Raw genomic sequence first — 7269 nt, 5'->3', positions numbered from 1 at the left:
CGGAGGACTGCCTACCTAGCCAGCCACAGCTGAGAACCATGGAATCCTAGGCCTTGGTACTGAGAAGAAATGGGACAATTAAGGCTTCAGCTGGGAGAGTGGCCAGGAATGCTGATTCTGTTCCTCATACAGGTAGCACCCCCAGCCCCACCGCCCAGAAAGGGAAGGAGAGATCTAAGAAACATTTCTGTGGCCCGTAGTGCATCATGGGGCTGAAGTCAATGCATGGATGGCCGTGGTCATTTAAAAATCCCAGACTCACCTTCCCCGACCTCCCAGAATAATCTTAATTGCATCCCCCCCACAATTCCTAATCAGTGTGGGCTCAAGACATGCAAATTCATTTCTGCATTAGCCTAAGGAAAACATAATTAAGAAGTTGTCTGGTGAAGGAAAGAAAAAGCCCATAATGTATTCCAGGGCCAAACTGCAGATGACTTTTGGACTGCACACGATTTCGGATTAGCCACACCACTAAATCTTCATTAGCATAGATAATCAAGACCCGGCTCCAGGCCCCCCCAATAAGTCTGGCTGAATCCCTGTGGCTTATAGGTCAAAAAAGGACTCAAAACCACTTACAGTCCCTCTGGAGGGTTGGGGTTCCAAACAAGATCAACTTTTAGGTGCCCAGTTAGTCAAATGAAGTCCTGGAGCAGCCCTTTGATGTTTATTAATTTTGTATGACCTTTCTGTACTGACTGAATTAATTCCTTAGTTTCATGTACCATAAAACCAATAGGCTTCTTCCCAGCCTACGGAAAATTCTGTTGCCTTTGACAATTTGACATGCATTTTTCTGTAGTGATAAAGAAAGGGGCTGACAGCTCGTTTAGTTAAAGGCTACAGGCTAAAACTACCCCCAGTTTCAAAGAGCAAATACTTTATGATATCAAGAGGACTCTATCAACAGACATAAATTAAATATTCATGCCGAGTTTCACAGAACTGCAACTCTTTGGAGCCAAGGAAGTGAAATTTCTCCTAAGAACCATCATTGACATCCACAATTGTCAATCTTGGATATTCATTGAGGGTACTCAACAGCATTTTGTAATATTTTCAGAGTTTTCTCATCAGGGAAAGCAGTGCATCCCTGGATTTATAATTTCTGACACGCACAGTAGCCTGCTTTGAAAAAAAAACAAAAAAGTTATGAAAGTTATAAAGCCACATTCTTAGTCCTGTGTCCTTAACATCTCCTACACGTTTTCACTTTAGCTGTTGGGATCGGGTGATGTTTGCATCCCAGACTGTTGGATCACACATGGGTTGGCAGTCTCGAAGCATCCATACAAGGCATCCCAGATGCAGAGCCTCCCACGGCCAGCCACATTGCACAAAGGAGATGTGAACTATGGTGGAAGGGAGAAGAGTCACTACTCTGTGCTCACCGAATGGGGCCCCAGAATTGCCTGTTCCAATGATTCAAGACAAACCAGAGATCCAGATGTCGGCATATCTCCCAATTTTTAAATATCGTGATCAACTGAAAAGGATTCAATCTGTACAGTTCAAGCAACACATTCCGTGGGCTGGATTCAGTTCCCAGAACCCTAGTGTGCGCTGATTTGAGTGGTGTCAGAAGAAATGACCTTTGCAGAATGGAAGACATTGAAGTTCTCTGCCTTGAGGAACATCCTTCAGCCGTAAAAGGAGTGAAGCCGCAGACACGGACGACAAGCATGGTTGGAGCCTGATGACGTGATACCTCTTGAAAGAATCCGGTCACGGAAGACCGCGTATCGCGTGATTCACCCCCTCGGAAATGTCCAACTGGGAAATTCATAGAGACGGAACGCAGATCAGCTCTGGCTTTGGGGCCAGGGCCGGGGTGGTGCTCCGAAGGGGAGAATACTCACAGGGTACAGGGCTTCTTTTCAAGATGATAGAAATGGTCTAAAGTGGACTGTGGCGATGGTTGCGCACATCTTCGAGTATATTGGAAAGTGATGAATTGCACACTTTAAATGGATGAATTGTAGGGTATGTGAATTAAATCTCAATAAAGCTGTCCCCCCAATACAGCATTAACAACACCAAAAAACGGCCATACCTTGAGCAAGAAGCTGAAGTTTTCAGCACACAGAACCAATGCCCCGAAGTTTTGCTTCTGCCCAGCCGACTGCCCAGCCGACTGGACACATCCCCCTAAAACTTGACTCAAAAGTTAAACTTTTGGGGTGCCTGGGTGGCTCAGTCATTAAGCGTCTGCCTTCGGCTCGGGTCATGATCCCAGGGTCCTGGGATCGAGCCCCGCATCGGGCTCCCTGCTCGGCGGGAAGCCTGCTTCTCCCTCTCCCACTCCCCCTGCTTGTGTTCCCTCTCTCGCTGTGTCTCTCTCTATCAAATAAATAAAATCTTTAAAAAAAAAAGTTAAACTTTTGTCTTATTTCTAGAAAATTGAGGATGATGGTAGTTCGCCTGTTCACTGAGACTTTCTTCCTGCTGAGAAGGTCTGGGACATTCTTCCACATGTCCTGTTGCCAAGGATTAAAAAGGAACAAAAAAACCGCCATTATTTTGTACACTCTCTTCAGTGCCATGATGTCCCATCAGCCCCAGGCTCACATTTAAAGTCAGGCATGTACTGTAGTCTCCTCTCTTCCTTGGAAATCCCACTTTGAAAACACTAATCTTACGGATAAAATTGGCTTAAAGTCTTAAACTCGTTAATATGCCTTTGTCTTTTTAATCAGGAGGAGGATAGACAGCCCATTTTGTGGGGACGGAGGGTTAATCCAAACCCCTCTCCTTAATACCATACAACTGAACACATGGGATTTATCCACATCATAAAGTGCTTTTTGAGAAACTACCAATGGAGTCTTTCTTTCTTTCTTTTTCTTTCTTTCTTTCTTTCTTTCTTTCTTTCTTTCTTTCTTTCTTTCTTCTTTCTTTCTTTCCTTCCTTCCTTTCTTTTTTTTATGTAGAGCCTGTTTGTTTAGCATCTCTAAAGAAGCTCATGTTATTTTTGTCATTTAGAGTCTTCTGTGGCAGTTAGTGTAGTAAATAAAAATCTCTATTTGACCACATCCTTGAGGATGTCAAGAATGCTTGGCCAATTGGCTTAGCCGCTTACGGAGTTTGAACAATGGCAGGAGCCTGGCCCGAGGATCCCCCCGACAGTTACGTGCTCCTCCTGGAGGCGATTTCAGTAATGTGCTCTAATCAGCTTAAGGAGTTAATTAAACAGTTGTCACTTAGCTCCTTAATTCTGAAACTTGATGCTAAATAAGATTTGAAATTAGTTATGCAAAACTGAGCAGCGCTTTTGTGTACCCGATTTCTTCAGGTGGCACAGAATAAAGGAGGCATGGTTCCCAGACAGCGGGGGCCGCGGGGTGACCCGGAGAAATGGACTGGGGTCCTGGGAAAACATTTGCCTTGCTGGGGAATGCAGGCAACCAGGCAAGAGTTCAAAATCTCGCCCTTTTTATCCAAAAGGGGCCTCATGGTGAGGGGTGATTATCATCTACCAGGATAGAAGTCACCAACTGGAGCTTATAGGTCAACGTGCCCTGTAAGTGTGTTTTGTTCAGAGTTCTCGGTGATTTTTACAAAAGGTGAGCCAAATGTGAAAATCAGGAGCTTTCACATAAAAATACCGATTCTTGGCTTCTCTCAAAAAATCAGGAAACATGCAGACTTGGGTTTGTGTTCCTGCAAGGCAATATTCGGTAGAGCTAAAGTTGCCTCCTTCTGATTGAGCGTGCGATCCTGGCTCACCTGGTTATGGATGAACTCAGAGTTTCGATGCCACGTCCCAAGATACGTGTCTTGGCCAGGATGTGGTGGCGGTGTAGGCGGGAGCAGGCTGTATGAGAATTGCCCCATCCCTTGTCATGCCTGTGTGCCCTTACCTGGCGGCTCTGCGAACCCCCATAAGAAAGGTGCAAATGAGCAGAAAAGCTCAAGGTCCAAGCTGCATTGCCCTGGGGTCCTGCCCATAGGCTCCTCCAGAGATTTGCATGAGGCATGAACGTGGCCAAGAACTCATGATTCTCTGTGTCATCCAGCCATCCTGTGGCAAGCCCCTGTGTGCACCGGACACTGAACAGAACTCAGTGCCCAGGACAGCAGAGCCCTGGCTTGTCCAGGAGTGGACGCGGCCAGTGAGAATAACATGCAATCCACATCGCCCTTGAAAACTCCTCAGACCGCTCAAAAAACACAATCTCTAAGCCTCAAAACCTCCGTTTTTCCTTCAGCGTTGAAACAGGTTATCGCTCCTTGGTTGAGCACCATGTGAGGTGGCTGGCTCATGCTTGGGGATCCTGTGTGCGAACAATACACCCTGACTGCTCAAGTTCCTATCAGTGCTGTAAGATGCTCCCCCGTGGGTGGTGTGGGCTCCAGCCAGCCCCCATGCTCTCCCTCCAGGACAGAGCCCAGGGTCACGGGAGCGCATGGTGGTGATGTGTCCCGGCCTCTCCCCTTCCGTTGCTCCCTGCTTCTCTCCTTCCCCCTCCCCCCTTGCTTTTTCCTCTTGCCAAGAACATACTGAATTCCTATAAGTCGCCGCATGTTTTAGGATACTGCTAATAATAACCAACCTCACTGAAAAACTGGTAATGCCAAGCACTGCTTGAACACTTGGCCTGCTGCAGCGTACCCGCTGCCCCTCACAACAACTGTCCGAGGTAGATGCTATTCAGAACCCCGCTTTCCAGATGAGGAAAACGGCGGACAAGAGTTTAAGTAACTCATAGAGTCACGTGACTGCAGAGTAGCAAAGCTGGGGTTTGCGCCCAGGCAGCCTGAGTCCAGAGCCTTGTGGGGACCCAGGAGCAGGCTCCGACCAGATGCCATTTAGATCTTTTAAGACAAGGAAAGCTGGCCCCAAGGGGGTGCATAACATGCCCAAGGTCACCTCGCTGTGCCCAGCAGGGGCTCGTGCTGTTCGGGCTGGACTCCCCTGCCGGCCCCTGCTTCCAGGGTGCTAGGCGCGGCTGGAAGAAATCCTGAGCTCAGGTGGAGTGGAGAGTCGTCACGATGCCAACACGTGTGTTCTTCCACCTGCCACTGCCTAACATGCGCCGTCCTCACTTGCAGCCGCTGACTCGGGCGTGTTTACAGTCCCCATTGTGGCGACGTGGAGACCGACACGGTGCAGTCCCCAGTTTGCCTGCAGTCGCGGGCCTAGTAGGTATGGAGAGTCGGGTTCCACGTCACGCCGTCTGGCTCAGAGCCAGCGTTCCTCACTCTGGACTCTGCTGCCTCCACATCGTAGGTAATACCTCTAATAAACCAGAAACAGTAACACTGATGATTTCCACCTGGAGGCATTAAGAAAGATGTAGCTTTTGAGTTGGGCCTTGAGCTTATTACCTTGGGATCATTTTTAATAGGAAGCTCCACTGGTATAAAAAACTACAATGTAAGAAATTTATTTATACTTTGTTTCGAAGGGTACATGTACCTCGTACAGCCAGCTGGCTCTGGCCCCACGATGCCCTGTGCTCAATAGAAATCAAGGACTTCCCTCCTGCTTCTGCATTTTAAAAATTTCTCCCATCCTTTGGTGCGTGTATTTATTAAAACAAGCCCTGAATCTGGTAAAGGGAAAGCAGAAGAAGAGGTGATCAGTAACGCCTGGACACAGAAATAAGAGGAGGAAATAGGACGGAGTCCTAGGACACAATTCAGCCCGGTTCTCTGGTTGCCCGCCCCCTCCCCGCCAGGGGACATTTGGCGAAGCCCGGAGGAGACATTTTCTGTTGTCACAGCGGGAAGGAGGCCATTATTGGAGGCCCACTCATCTAGTGGGCTGAGTCCGGGGATACGGCTAAATATATAAAGTGTGCACAATAGCCTGATAACAAGGAATTATCTGGCCCCAAACATCGGTAGCCTGGGGGCTGAGGAACCGCTCCGCGGTGAACTATATTTGTGAGTATCAGAGATCCATTATCAGTTTTCAGCTAGATTCAACCTTTGTACAAAGCATGGGGGGCTTCATTATATTTCAGGACACAGTGTAGATGTTATCAACCTTAAGAGCATGAAAGTATCCACTAGGAAGGAGAAACGTTGGAAGGTCAGGGTGGCCGGAAGAACGGACGGGAGTCGGAGCGGGCTTGTACGGTGCGTGGGGGTTTGCGTGCATGTGGCTGCGCCAGGGTTCTGGGAGTCGATGGGACTCGGCTCGGGGGCTTCTGCTGGGGCGGGGAGTCCCCTCAAAGGCTTCCTTGTGGACACATCTGGGGGGTGGGCGCCGGATTTCAGCCGTGGCCGTGGACCAGACCACCTGCGCTGGCCCCTCCGTGTGTCTGGACTTCTGTGCACCTTGGCGGCCGAGTTCCGTGAGCAAGCATTGCCGGGGAGAGAACCCGGTGGAAGCTAGATCAGCTTCTGTGGCCGAGCCCCCCAAGGGACACATTCTCGACGGCAGGCGTGGGTCCTCGGGGCCCCCAGAGCTCCCGCCGCTGCCCGGGAGGAGCGTCCAAGCCTCTGCAGACACAACCCCTCAGGAACCGACGCATTATCTCCTGATTAGGGGTGTGTGTGCTTAAGTTATAAATAAAGCCAATGGGGGAACCAAAACAGGAATCTAATTATACTGGTTGAGAAAGGAGAGAGAGAGAGAGAGAGAGAGGAGATTTCAGCTGTCGTGCCAGAAAACCAGAGAATGGCTGAGCCGGCTGTATCAAAAAGGGTAGCGGATCGTGTTGTTGAGATGGATGAAAAGCCTTCCTAATAGTTAGATGAATCAAAAGTGGTTGCCCGAGGGGAACAAAATCAGGATAAGGAATGGGGATCAGGATGGCCTTTCGCGGCATTTTATGATAAACCTTTTCACATACGTGGTATTTTATCAATGAGGTTGCTTGACCTTGATAAAAATTTTTAATTCACATAGAAAAGAATAAGCACCATGCATCTGGCTCATTATCAACGGCTTCCAGGAGACAGCCTGCCCAGCGGAAGGCATGCGCCGTCGCCAGCCTCGTGTGGGCTCGGCCATGTGGCATCTCGCTGCTTCCCTGTGGGTGGAAGGATAATTTTATTTTACCTGGTATCACTGCTAACATGCAGTAATTCTCCGTACTATGCCACAGCCATGAAGCTGAGGGGCTGATGCACTTCAAAAACGGAGTGGTTTTAAATTCGTTTGCAGTGCAGGCCAAATTGACTGATGCTCCCCACTTGCTAAAAGCAGCTCACAGGTGCTCACTTCAGCAGCACGGAGACTAAAATTGGAACGACACAGAGAAGATTAGCCTGGCCTTCGTGCAAGGATGACACACCAATTTGTTCCATATTTTT

At 48.7% G+C, this 7269-nt stretch overlaps 1 pseudogene; it reads left to right on the top strand.

Moving 5' to 3' along the window:
* The first annotated feature begins 7169 nt into the window (after nucleotides 1-7169).
* On the top strand, nucleotides 7170-7269 carry LOC115943150 (U6 spliceosomal RNA; annotated as a pseudogene).

This window comes from Leptonychotes weddellii, chromosome 13, assembly GCF_054177405.1.
Source record: "Leptonychotes weddellii isolate Sample4059 chromosome 13, ASM5417740v2, whole genome shotgun sequence".
NCBI lineage: Eukaryota > Metazoa > Chordata > Mammalia > Carnivora > Phocidae > Leptonychotes > Leptonychotes weddellii.
The sequence above is the reverse complement of the archived record's forward strand: the minus strand, read 5'-3'. Positions and strand labels throughout refer to the sequence as shown.